Raw genomic sequence first — 15,171 nt, forward strand, 5'->3', positions numbered from 1 at the left:
CAATTAGATTTGACCAGAAAAGACATTCCTTCCATCACATAAACACCAAATGTATTAAACAAAGAAAGAATATTAAAAGCAGTAAGGGGGAAAAGCTCAAGTAACATACAAAGGTAGACCTATCAGAATTACACCAGACTTCTCACCAGAGACTATGAAAGCCAGAAGAGCCTGGGCCAAGGTCAGCAGACCCTAAGGGAACACAAATGCCAGCCCAGACTGCTAAGGTATTTCATGACGAAAACAAATTTACACAGTATCTTTCCACAAATCCAGTCCTTCAAAGGATAATGAATGGAAAACACCAAGAAAAGAGGGAAACAACACACTAGAAAAAGCAAAAAAGTAATCTTCCTTCAACAAACTCAAAAGAAGATAACCACACAAACATAAAAATTACATCAAAAATAGCAGGAAGAAACAATCACTATTCCTTAAAATCTCTTAATATCAATGGACTCAAGTCCCCAATAAAAAGGCATAGACTAACAGACTGGATTTGTAAACAAGACCCAACATTTTTCTGTATACAGGAAACGCATCTCAGTGCCAAAGACAAACACTACCTCAGAGTAAAAGGCTGGAAAACAGTTTTCCAAGCAAATGGTCCCAGGAAACAAGGTGGAGTAGTCATTCAAATATCCAATAAAATAGACTTTCAACCAAAATTTATCAAAAGACAGAGAATAACACTTTATATTCATCAAAGGAAAAAAATCTACCAAGAAGAACTCTCAATTTTGAGCATCAATGCCCAAAATACAATGGCACTCTCATTCATAAATGAAACTTTACTAAAGCTTAAAGCACACATTGTACACCACAATAATTGTCGGTGACTTCAATACCCCACTCTCCTCAATGGACAGATCAGGGAAACACAAACTAAACAGAGACACAGCGAAACTAACAGAAATTTTGGAACAAATGGATTTAACAAATGTCTATAGAACATTTCGTCCTAAATCAAAAGAATATACCTTCTTCTCAGCACCTCATGGTACCTTCTCCAAAATTGACCATATAATTGGCCACAAAACAGACTTCAACAGATATAAGATGATCGAACCAATTCCATGCCTCCTATCAGATCACTATGGAGTATGGGTGGTCTTCAATAGTAACAAAAACAACAGAAAACCCACATACACATGGAAGCTGAACAAAGCTCTACTCAATGATACCTTGGTCAAGAAAGAAATAAGGAAAGAAATCAAAACCTTTTTTAGAATTTAATGAAAATGAAGGCACAACATACCCAAATTTATGGAACACAATGAAAGCAATGCTAAGAGGAAAACTCATAGCTTTGAGTGCCTCCAAAAAGAAGCTGGAGGGAGCATACACTAGCAGCTTAACAGCACACCTGAAAGTTTTAGAACAAAAAGAAGCTAATGCACCCAAGAGGAGTAAAAGACAGAAACTCATGAAACTCAGGGCTGAAATCAACCAAGTTGAAACAAAAAGAACTATATGAAGAACAAAACCAATGAAAAGCAAATAAATAAATAAATGAATAATGGATTTGTACTCTTGTTTAAAAAAAATGTTGTTGGATGGCGAGCAGTCAGCAGCCTAACCTGGTCCACTGGCGATGTATTAGTAGCAGAGAGCCTTCTAGAGAGAACCGTATAACAAGCAGGACACAGTGTCTTGGCCCTCTTGGCCTGTGATCACTGGGGTAGTTCCCTATGTCCTGACTGGTAGCTGCCCATCCATTTCAACTACAGCAATCTTAAACTGCCTGGCCTATCACCCTCAGAAAATACAATTATCTGTAGCTATGAATAAATAACTGTCCATGGGTTGTGACTGCCAGCAATTCAAATTCTTAAAGTAGCTGAAAACCTGGAACTCGTTCTTTGAGAAAATCAACAATATAGAAAAACCTTTAGCTAGACTAAGTAGAGGGCACAGAGACAGTATCCAAATTAACAAAATCAGAAATGAAAAGGGAGAAATAAAAACAGAAACTGAGGAAATATAAAAAAATTAGCATATCCTACTACAAAAGCTATATTCAACACAACTGGAAAATCTGGATGAAACAGACAATTTCCTAGACACATACTAACTACCAAAATTTAATCAGGATCAGCTATACCATCTAAACAGTCCCACAACCCCTAAAGAAATAGAAGTGGTCATTGAGTGTCCCAACCAAAAATAAAAAGCACAGGACCGGGTGGTTTTAGTGCAGAATTCTATCAGACCTTCAAAGGAGACCTAATACCAATACTCTTCAAACTGTTCCACAAAATAGAAACAGAAGGAAAATTACCCAGCTATGAAGCCACAATTTCACTGATACCAAAACCATACAAAGATCCAACAAAAAAGAGAACCTTAGACCAATTTCCCTTATGAATATTGATGCAAAAACATTCAATTTTGTTGCCAACTAAATCCAAGAACACATCAAAATGCTCATTCAGCGTGATCAAGTAGGCTTCATCCCAGGGATTCAGGGATGGTTCAATATACAGAAATCCCTCAATGTAATAGACTACATAAACAAACTCAAAGAAAAAAACAAAATGGTCATTTCATTAGATGCCAAAAAAGCATTTGACCAAATTTAGCATTCCTTCATGTTAAAAGTCTTGGAAAGAACAGGAATTCAAGGACCATACCTAAACATAATAAAAGCAATATACAGCAAACCAGTACCCAACATCAAACTAGATGGAGAAAAACTTGAAGCAATCCCACTAAAATCAGGGACTAGACAAGGCTGCCCTCTCTCTCCATATTTATTCAATATAGTACTTGAAATTCTAGCTAGAGCAATAGACAACATAAGGAGGGATATAAATTGAAAAAAAAAGATGTCAAATTATCACTATTTGCAGATGATATGATAGTATACTTAAGCGACTCAAAAATTCCACCAAAGAACTATAGCTGATAAATAACTTCAGCAAAGTGGCTGGATATAAAATCAACTCAAGCAAATCAGTAGCCTTCCTATACTCAAAGGATAAACAGGCTGAAAAAAAAATTAGGGAAACCTTCACAAACAATATAAAGTATCTTGGTGAGACTATGACCAAACAAGTAAAAGATCTGTATGACAGGAACTTCAAGTCTTTGAAGAAAGAAATCCAAGAAGATGTCAGAAGTTGGGAAAATCTTCCATGCTTGTGGATTGGCAAGATTAATATAGTAAAAATGGCCATCGTGCCAAAAGCAATCTACAGATTCAATGAAATCCCCATCAAAATCCAAACTCAATTCTTCATAGAGTTGGAAATAGCAATTCTCAAATTCATCTGGAATAACAAAAAAACCAGGATAGCTAAAGCTATCCTCAACAATAAAAGAACTTCTGGGGGGAGTTAGTATCCCAGACCTCAACCAGTACTACAGAGCAATTGTGTTAAAAACTGCATAGTATTGATTGGTACAGTGATAGGCAGGTACTACCACTCTGGAAATCAGTCTGGCATTTCCTCAGAAAACTGGGTATGACACTTTTGGAGGACCCTGCTATACCACTCCTGGGCATATACCCAGAGGATTCCCCAGCATGTAATAAGGATACATGCTCCTCTATGTTCATAGCAGTCCTATTTATAATAGCCAGAAGCTGGAAAGAATCCAGATGTCCCTCAGTGAAGGAATGGCTACCGAAAATGTGGCATATATACACAATGGAGTACTATTCAGCCATTAGAAACAATGAATTCATGAAATTCTTAGACAAATGGATGGAACTGCAGAATATCATCCTAAGTGAGGTAACCCAATTACAAAAGAATACTCATGGTATGCACTCAGATAAGTGGATACTAGCCTGCAACCTTGGAATATCCAAGACACAATTCACATATCAAATAAAATCCAAGAAGAAGGAAGGAGAGGGCCCTGGTCCTGGAAAGGCTCAGTGCAGCAGTGTAGGGGAATACCAGGACGGAAAGTGGGAAGGGGTGGATTGGGGTACTGGGGGGAGGGAAGAGGGCTTATGGGACTTTCAGGGAGGGGGGATCCAGGAAATGGGAGATCATTTTAAATGTAAATAAAGAATATATCGAATAAAAAATGTACATATAGAGGCCGGTGTAGTACAAAAAAAAAAAAAAGAGAGAGAAAGCACTTGGATGTAAGATGTCATGAAATAGTAGACAAAGAAATGGCAAAGACCAACAATGAATGTTTGAGCAACACACGCATTAAGAGAATAACAAAGTAACCCAGCAAGTATAAAGCAGAGATGCCAAAGGGCTGAAAAGTCAGAAGCCGATAAGAATGAGATTTCTGTGACATGATTTCATTTGCAATATGAAAGTCAGATCTAATTGATTACTGTAATTACAGAGGAGTCGCTGTAAGTTTTGAGATGATCAGATGACCAAGAATCAGGGAAAGCAGCCATCTCCATGAATGATCAGAGGGAAGATCACTGGGAAAAGACTGCAGCATTCAGCATGGCATGCCACCGAGGAGAAGAGCTTTAGTAGCAAGACAATGATGAGAGCCAGAATAAGAGGGACCAGACAGTGAGAAGGGAGGAGGGACCTGGAAGGACGGAGTTCCTTTTCCCTCAAAAAACCTATGTGGTAGTTTGGTCGTGACTTAAAGGAGAAAAAAACATTGCTGGCTTAAGGAGTTACAAGGGAAATGAATCTGTCCCTTTTTTGTTGTTTTATGTTTGCTTGATTTTTATATCAGCTTGAAAAAAATAATTGAGTCAGGGTTGTAGGACAGGAACAAAAAGAACTTCTTCAGAGATCAAGGCTAGAGGCAGAATTCCAAGGTGTGGGTTTGACCCAATAGTACAAGTTTGATAGGACAAGAGAAAGTGCACTTGGCCATTTTATGGGAGTCGTTTGATTTTCCTTCTAGAGAGTAAAGCTTTGAAAAGGAGCTTGTCTGAAGGACAAGGGAGGAGAGGCAGGACTGAGAGTGCTCCCCTTAAAATGAGGTCACTAAAGGAAGTGTGGCTTCCTGTTTGTTCTCTTCTGTACTTCTTGTTGGAAAGCCAACAACCACTTGTAAGATGTCTGGGGAATTTTATTTCCAGAAGACTGAGATGTCTGACAAAAGCTACCATGGACTTGCTAGGGATTGGTACTACCTATGTCTTCAGACAACCAGTCTTTCTGATCTCTTGGATACTATAAAATCCAAGCTATAATCATCCAGGGATCACAAATGGGACAGAGCACCAATTGTCTCTATTCTATATCAGTTTATGAACATTATGAGAGAAGCCTTTATACCTAACCATCTCCTTCTGTGTTTCCAGTTATTTCTAGGGCCTGTACAATATTCTCCCACAAGAGAGCTATTCTCTCCCTCCCTCCCTCCTCTCTCTCTCTCTCTCTCTCTCTCTCTCTCTCTCTCTCTCTCTCTCACACACACACACACACACACACAGGTTTTGAAAGTGGTAGTGCTCAGACATGTTCTAAAAGGAATAGACAGCAATTGTTTCATTTGAAATTGAGTCAAGCAGATTGTCTATGTGAGTCCTGTCACCTGAGTCTTCCTGGGGTATGTATTTTAGAAAACTATTCTTTTCTTTTTTATTAGATATTTGTTTATTTATCTTTCAAATGGTATCCCCTTTCCTTGTTACCCCTCTGAAAACTGCCTATCCCATCCCCATCCTCCTCCCCCTGCTTATCAACCCTCCCTCCCCACTTTCCTGACCTGGCATTCCCCTACACTGGGGTGTCGAGCCTTCAAAGGACCAATGGCTTCTCCTCTCATTGATATCTGAAATGACCATCCTCTGCTACATATGTAGCTGGAGCCATGGGTCCCTCCACGTGTACTCTCTGGTTGGTGGTTTAGTCATGGGAGCTCTAGGGGTACTGGTTGGTACATACTATTGTTCCTCCTGTGGGGCTGCAAACTTCTTGGGTCCTTTCTTGGGTTCCTTCTCCATCGGGGACCCTACACTTAGTCTATTGTTTGGCTGTGGGCCATGGGTATTTTGATCCACATTTCAAGACGGATAAAAGTATCCACACCTTGGTCTTCTTTCTTCTTGAGCTTCATGTGGTCTAATAGCTAAGATCAAAAACTCAGGGAACAGCAGATACTGGAGAGGATATGGAGAAAGAGGAAGACTCCTCCAGTGCTGGCAGGGTTGCAAGCTGGTAAAACCACTCTGGAAATCAGTTTGGCAGTTCCTCAGAAAATTGGGCATAGCCCTACCTGAGGACCCAGTTATACCACTTCTGGATGTAAACCCAGGATTGTAATAAGGACACATGCTCCAATATGTTCATAGCAGCCTTATTTATAATAGCCAGAAGCTGGAAAGAACCTAGATGTTCCTCAACAGAGGAATGGATACAGAAAATGTGGTACATTTGCACAATGGAGTACTACTCAGCTATTAAAAATAGTAAATTCATGAAATTCTTAGGCAAATGATAGAGCTAGAAAATGTCATCCTGAGTGAGGTAAGCCAATCACAAAAGAACACACACTGTATGCACTCACTGATAAGTGGATATTAGCCCAAAAATCTTGGAATACCCAAGATAGAAAACTTTTCATATATAAGGAGTGAGATGATGTGAAGTTGCATTACTGCTCAAAGGTCTAAATCACCACTTGGTAAACAACCAGAAGGCAGGGGGTGGGGTGCATACTTCATTATGCAGAAAGGAAGGCTGTCTTGTGTTTCAGCAAATAGTGTCAAGAGCCAAAGTTCTTCTTACCAGAACCTAAGGAAGAACCTCAAAGTATTCAAACCAGACTGGTAGAAAGCTGGACGATATTACAAACTAAAAGGTCCTGGTTGATTTTATAGATTTAGCCTAAAGCAGGTAACTATTTGTGCTCTAGTAGACACAGGCTTAGAAGACAATTATTCTTCAGGGACAGCACAAGGATTAAGGGGTAAAAAGTGAGTTTGGACTTAAGAAAGGGTCTCTGAATAATAATACAAAAAGCAACAGATCCAGGAAGCAGTGAGCAAAGACACACAGATCTGTGATCTTGGAAACCTCACATAATAAAAAGGCAGGGTCCTTTCAAGTGTTCCTGCTCGGGCATCAATGATGAGGTTCAGAAGAAACAATTCAAGAAAAGTAGATGCATATCATGAATGTTGGCTATTGAAGGGCTTGTTGTCTATTTTCTCAGCATTCCAAACCTACCATGAACTTTCTATGTCTCACACTCCACAGTGTTAGGCATCATGGATACAATTGCCTTTTCTGGATTAAACCTACAAAGCAGAATGAAATCTTTAGGTAGTCCAAAGTCAGCAGGGCGGTATGGCACTCATCTGGAGTCTAGAGCTCCTAGAAGCTCCTTCTCTCCTTTGGATCCAGTGCAGAGCTTTATTGGGGATTCCCTTTTACCCACACAGACAGCAGACTCCCTACTTATCAGTGTGTTTTCTTCCTCTAGTGAGAGAGGTCCTGCATCTTGGTGTGACATTAAACTGTTCCTCGTTCTTCTCAGCTACATTTTTATACACAATGAGCCCATTCTGAAAGGTTGACATAGCTTCTCTATGATTAATTTATGTAGTGAATAGCATATCCAACTTAAAAGAAGGCAGCGAGGCTCTGGCTCTGGCACTAGGATAGCACCCGCTCATACTGAAGTAATCTACTTTATCAGAACTGTTCTAAAATGCACAGCACAGCATGCTTGGCAATATGTCTGGAAGAGCAGAATAAATCTGATATTTCAATTCTAATTGATTATATTCTTCACAATTTGTTATGATACGATGCTCCTTGTATTACAAAAGGAAGCTGAACCATCAACCAAGGGGCACACACGGTTCCAGCCAAAAATGTGGCGGAGGAATGGTCCATGGTCAGGTAAAGGCTCAACAGAGGCCCCAACAAAGGGAAACCGAGGCAGTGGGGGAGGAGGGAGTGTGTTGGGTGGAGAGACATATATGTGGAGGCAGGGGGAAGGAGGAAGGAGATGGGTTGGGGGTCTTAGGGGAGGGGGGATATCGGGAAAGGTTTTACCATTGACAATGTAAATGAAGACATATTCAATAAAAAATTAAATAAATAAAGGAAGCTGTTGCAAACTTTCTATATCCAAGGCCTTGACCTAGATACCAAACAGAAAACAAAATAAAGTACCCCCTTCCCTACTCTGCATTTCCCCTTTCTACTCTCTCTTCCTTACTTCATCCAATGGGTTCTTTAACACATATATTGAGGTAAACTCACAATGTCAGGATAAATCATGAGCAAACTTACTCTGCACATTCACAGAGCTTATGTCTTTTTGAGTATATCACATATTAATAAAAGAGCCAAACAATCAAATGTCAAATAGGTAGTGTGCTAAATGCTGTATGGAACACTACTACATAAGATTATAAGAGTATATATTGAATATTTTTACCCTAACCATGGGAGAGAGAAATCCTGTTATACGATAAAGTCTAGCTTGAACTAAGAACTAAAGATGAGTCATCATTTGCAGGCAAAGTGAGAGGGAAGAACATTACAGGGATAAACAATATAATATGGTGAACAAGCTACACAATAGAACAATCTTCAAGAAAATCTTTACACTGAAGAGGTTGAGGGAAGCCTGGGTGGGGTGAAGTTGAAAAGGCTTGGAGAAGCTAAGGTGTAAGAGATTCTGCATGTCATTGAAAGGCAGTAGGGGAAACACTGGGATGTGGGAAAGAGGGAGAGTATAAGAAAGTCAGAGCAGTGATATTATATGGGATATCATTGTCGGGGGGGGGGTAAGGGGGGGGTAAGGGCAAGAATGGTTGTAACCAAGCCACCTAGCGCTGGTAGTAGAGATCTGAAAAAGTAGGTGAAACAAGAGAGATCGGTGTAGGAAAATCTGACAGCCAGGGAGGGAATGGAAATTTTATAATGAAGGGAAGAAAGTATCAAGATTGACAGGCAATTCTCATTCTCATTCTCATATTTTTACATTTATCTTTTGTTTTGGGGAGTTTCATGTATGTACTGAATTTACATCATTTCCACTCCACCCTATCATGAATCTTACAGGTTGATCAGGAAGAAAGACATTATATGAACAAAAGTGCTAAGATGAATTCAGTAATAAATGCCATCATGGAAACTTGACAGATGTCAAAGGGGGTCAAAGAAACACAGTCCAGCCAGAAGGAAGGGCGCCATGCTCAGTGGGAGTAGGTCTGAGCAAATCAAAGGGTCAAAGACATGAAGAGCTAAGCCAAGGAAAGGAAGCACAGCATTTTGGACAGAGGCAGGTGACAATGGTAGAGAAAATGTAGATCTAATGATACTACAACCTGAAGGACAGGGACCTGAATTCCACACTAAAGGGCTTGATGGCCATCCTAGGACAATAACAACCTACTCTAGGATTTATTTAAAGCTTTTAGAATTTCATACATAAGTTTTGTATTTCATTTGCATTTCTTCCTTTCCACTTCCGAATCCTTCTGTGTGACCCTCCCAACTCAATCTCAAATTCATAACTTCATATATACATACATACACACATGTATATATACATATATATAATTTTATTCTCTCATTTTTATATATACACATGTATATAAAAATATAACCTGCTGAATCCATTTATTATTGCTTGTATATGTATGCATTTAGGGTTGACTATTTGGAATTGATAACCTATCAAGGGCCTTGTTCTTGGAGAAGACAGATTTTCCCTTTCTTGAGAGTCAACAATTTCCTAATTTTAAGCAAAGGAATTGTTGTGTGACGGTAGATTTGTGTTTAGAAATATAACTTGGACAACATTGTAATGTTGATTTAACATAGGGACCTGATGTGTCATCACCACACAACCCAGGCAACCCACAAGCTTTCTCCCAAGTGGAACCATTGATGCTGTGTGGGTCCATGCAGATTCTCATTACTGCCATTAATTCCCATTCACTATGCACTCACTATGTCCCAAACATTGTCTAATTTCACCCCTGTAATCCAGTCTTAGAAACAGATTTCTTTTTGTTCTTTTAATACAGAGCAATGCACCTTTCAAGAGAAGAGCCCATTTCTGCAGGAGATACAGCCAACAGGCAGAGGACGTAAAGGGTGGCTTGGTGTTTGAACCTGTATTTTATGCTCTATTTTCTCCAAGTCAACAGTAGCAAATTAAAGAAAAATGGTTTAGATTTGATATTTGAAACAGGCAGAATGCAGTGGACACACTTAAATATCTCAATAGTGTGGGTCTTTTGTGGGAGGCCCTCTGTCTAAGGCAAGAGGTTATCATACTGTACCAATAACCCTTTACAACATGCCTCCTCTCATGTAGTACATGTGAGAATGTGTTAAAGAAGATTTTTCTAATGTTCTTAGGTAATGATAAATTCTTATTTTCTTTGTTCTTCTTCAAGTGTAGAATTTAGCAGGCAATTTGAGATTGGCAGGATAGACTGGCTAACAATTCCTGGTAACTTTTTAGGTGTCTTGTACTGATAAAACAAGGAGATTCTTCACTGAGAAGGTGATTCTGGGAATAAAAATCATTTAATATAGACAGCAACTTAAATACTTATGGCTATGCACCAGCAAAGTACATTAAGCTTCTAATAATAGATTTAAGCTATAGAAATCTCTTATTATTATATCTACCCATGTTCATATGCTAGTTTCTTTTTCCAATTTGTGTATTAGTTATTTCTAATGATGCTGATTAAAATTTGAATACTCCAATTTAGAAAATCTTCACCATTGAACAAAGAAACCTAATTTGCTTGCCAATTTATTATACAAAGCTGTCCAACTACAGGCCAAAAGAGTCCTGGCTCTGTTTACAGCTATCTCAAATTAAACACAGATCTAATTTGTAAATTATTATCACCCTTGGACTTCAGAATTCTTTTATTCCCTTTCCTGGGAAGAACTCATTTCATTTTTTCTGCATGTAATCATTTACATTTTTGAAGGCCAAGATTCTTTTTATGTAGATAGTTCTAACTTCTTTGGATTATATTTCTGATGTCCCTGGTGTTTGGTTCTTTTCCCAAGCTAGAAACATTTTAAATTTTTATGAGTATGTTTTGAGATCTGCATCCTCCTCCAACACATTAAAAATGATGTTGTGCTAGAATCTCATACACTTCCCTGCGGTACCACACTTACTATAGCTTATCAGTTCAACAAAGATTCTGTAAACATTATTCAATTCATTTCAACAAATGTCTCAGTATATAGATAATGTGAATAAGGTTTGGGTGAATGGGCTCAATCCTCCTTACCATAAAAGAGCTGTCTATATAATATGGGATGTAAGTAAATATTTGAATAAGGCCATGTTCAAGGTTTTTAAGGATTTCTCTCCAACTTACTCATATGAAATACTAAGTATCTCAGAATCATCTGATACATTTTGGTCAGTACAAGAATGAGAAAAATTATTTCACGAGAAAAATTTAACACCATTTAAACTACTACTAAGTCACTATTGACTCACAAAATATGGAAATGTATTAGGCAATGGCTATTGTTTGCACTTTCACATATTATTTCTAGATCAATTTGTAGATAACGAAGCAAATTATTTGGGAATTGAAAAATATTGGGAAAGAATAAACTTTTGGCAGACTAGAGGGAATTCAGTTATTCAAACCCAGTCAAAGTGAGTCAACAAGGCAGTCAGAGATGCTACAGTTTCTCTTTCTACTCTTCTTTGCTGCCTTGAAAACCAAGTATGTGTTATATATGAGTGTGCTGCCTATTGTAGAGCCGTGGGTCTCAACCTTCCTAATGCTGCAGCCCTTTAATACATTTCTTCATGTTGTGGTGGCCCCCAGCCATAAAATTATTTCACTGATACTTCATAACTCTAACTGTGCTTCTGTTACGAATCATAATATAAATATCTCTCAGGCTGAATATCTGGTGTATGACCCCTGTGAAGGGTTAGTCAACCAACATTGAGAACCACTGCTTTAGATGATAAGCCCTTAAAAGTCTAGGTTTCTATTAGGGATAATTTTGTCCTGATCCTATTATACTTTGGTTATTAAATATGAATTAACTGCATTTTAAATTTCATTTTAAATAATAAAGAATAAAGTTTTCATTTTAGCTGTTTCATAGAAAAGCCTAATAGCCTATCAAAGACTCATTCTTCCTATTCTGTAAATGTCCAGTTGTTGCTTGAGACATCATCAAACCAGAAGTTAACTTTCCCAATATTCCTCTTGATCCACAAGGTGATAACTTTCCTCTTTTTTTTAAATTTGATATATTTTTATTTACATTTCAAATGATTTCCCCTTTCCTGGAACTCTCCTCTTTCTAATGGAAATAAAATGTATTACTTCTTTGTCAGACAGTTAAATGGTGAAGTTGATATCCATATATTCTCCTCCTCCCATTTTTGTCTGTATATGTTGCAGATCCCAACATCTTAAGCAAATGATAAAACCAAGTTAGCATTTCGGAATGTAACACCTAATATATATATATATACACATGGTTTTTATGTAATGCATTCATAATTGCAACAATCTGGTCCTGCCTTGTAAACGATTCATTTACTTAATATATATGCATGAATATTTGCCTGGATGGGATTATGTGCATGCAGAGTGCAACAGAGGTCAGAGAGGGTATTGGATCCCCTGGAACAGCATTTATGGGAGGTTATGAACTGACGTTTAGGTGCTGGGAACAGAACGAAGGTCCTCTGCAAGACCCATATGTGTTCTTGATTCCTGGGCCATCTCTATAGCCCACCTACTTGTGCTTTATAAATTATTTTTAAGGGCTTGGGAGAGCTTAGTCAGTAAAGCATTTATTTATTAAACAAACTCGAGGACCTGAGTTTAAATCTCTGGCACCTAAGCAAAATGCCAGGCATTCAGGTTGACACCTGTAACCCCAATGTTGAAGAGATGGAGAGGATTCCTGGGGCTTGATGGTCAGCTCATCTATTTAGTCCATGAGCTCTGAAGACAGGAGGAAATGTCTCAAAAGATAATGCAGAGAATAAATTGAATAAGACACTTGAAGTGACTCTTAGTCTCCAAGCACAGGCATTCACACAAGAGACTAGTAATAAAATAAAATAAAATGACACATGTCCCTGAAACCTAAACCTGCATATCATGGGGAGACATGTTTCTGAAAGACCATTTTTGTCACTTCTGTAATAGCAGAAGTATCTTAGAAGTTGACAGAGAGGACAGCCAAGCAGCTGATGCCAGTGCTTCCGGGCTACGCCAGTGCCATCTCTGGTGTACCCCCAGGACTCCTGCCTGTATGTGGGTTTAAAGCTATGGCCTACAACTTCCGAAGAAACTGAAGGAAGGAAGGATAAGTCAGAAAGGGAAGGAGACACTCTCCATCTTTCAAATAGCCGCCATATGCACTACAGTTTAAGATTTGCCTCACGGCCATAATGGCTGAAGATAAATGTGCGGCTTTCCTAAGACTGTATCTATTCAATTTGACATTAAGTGAAATTCATTCAGAAATTATGACTCACTTGTGCTTCCCCTTTGTGAAAGTCATTTACTTCTGATTTCTTAAATATTCACAACTTTTACTGCCCTGACTTGCATATTGCCCAGTGGTAGAGCGCTCTCCTAGCGTGTATGAGACTGTAGTTTCAATGCCCTCTCTCTGTCTCTCTGTGTGTCTTTGTCTCTCTGTCTGTCTCTGTATCTCTTTCATATACACACTTATTAATTAATATGTAAATATACAATTTCAAAATAGAGTGAAAATATTTAGAGTGATTTATTTTATATGCATGAATGATTTGCATGCATGTATGCACATGCACCATGCATGTGCCTGGTACCATGGATGGCAGAAGAGGGTGTCAGATACCCTTGGAACTGGAGTTATGCACACTTGTGAGCTGCCACGTTGGTGAGGGCTACCAAGGCCGTGCCCTCTGCAAAAGCAGCAATTGCTCTTAACCACTGAGCCATCTGTACAGAACTGTTATATATTAAAGTATGGTCAATGTTTCATGTTTCACTAAAAATAATCAAGTAAGTTAGATTTTCCATATTAGCCAAAAATTTTTCTCCAGAAAGTATAAAGGAGTTGATAGTGCTCTGCAAACAAGCTGTTGCTGTGTTTGCTCCCTTGTGTGTGTGTGTGTGTGTGTATGTATGTGTGTGTGTGTATGTATGTGTGTGTGTGTGTGTGTGTGTACTAAACTTTAAACGTTAACTCTTGCCTCAGTTTCACAAGACAGTTTTCCTAAACTCCAGCTACATCTTTACTCAGCTAAGATCCTATTCAGTTAAGAAAACTACAAACACATTGCCCTTTATCTCACTGATGTCGTTACATATGACAACACTCTGCATTGTTTGACTGTTACAGTGTATCACCTGCACATTTATTTCTCTAAGCACAGCATCAGTAAGGGCTTTGCTGCTCTTAGATACTATTAATTTTGTGAGTCTAAAAGTTCCTTATATTTATCAATGCCAGGTTACTCCAATTATTAACAAGTTCTGTTTGGAGTCGTACACTAGTATTTAAGGACGATTTTTTCTCAGTGCAAGTGGCTTCAAAGATAGTATATTTGTCTTCTAAAAAAGAACAAACTCAATTCTCTAATGCAGTTACCTCGCCAACTCAACATATCCTCAGGCTCCTCTGGCAAGGGGCTGTAAAAGATTGGTATTGATATTCCGTGGCATTCAATTGTCAAGCTTCCAAGGAGGAAGCACATTTAGCAAATCTGGCCATGTGGCAGCTAATTACACTATAACAAAGTAAATTTACAACAGGTGACTTGTAGGCTATGCACTGACAACAAGCACCCAAGCATTGCTTCCCTTGTTTTCCCATAAATCAAGAGACAAAGGCTGCATCGTTAGGTGATAAAGAGTGCTCTCTTGTACACACTGTAGGAATCCCACCCAGATTCTGTGATCTCTCATACAACTTCTACATGCTCATTTATTTTAACGACTTTCTTATAACTCCTATATGGTACATATCTTGTGTCTATGAAGGACCCAGGGCTAGCAAGTCACTCACCTCATTAGACTATAACTAGCAAAAATGAAACACATTAACTCGGTAGTCAAAGACACAATGTTCTTCAACAGTACTCCTGATACACCAAAGTGTATCTTTTAAACACATATGGGGTCTCTAAGTCTGATGATTAAAAACACTTTCATTCTTTAGATTTTATCAAAAAGTCTCAGAAAAAACACCTTGTACTCAGATGTGACCCATGTGTTAATGACAGCAAGACTCCAGTAAGTGT

Source organism: Apodemus sylvaticus, chromosome 8 (genome assembly GCF_947179515.1).
Source record: "Apodemus sylvaticus chromosome 8, mApoSyl1.1, whole genome shotgun sequence".
Classification (NCBI taxonomy): domain Eukaryota; kingdom Metazoa; phylum Chordata; class Mammalia; order Rodentia; family Muridae; genus Apodemus; species Apodemus sylvaticus.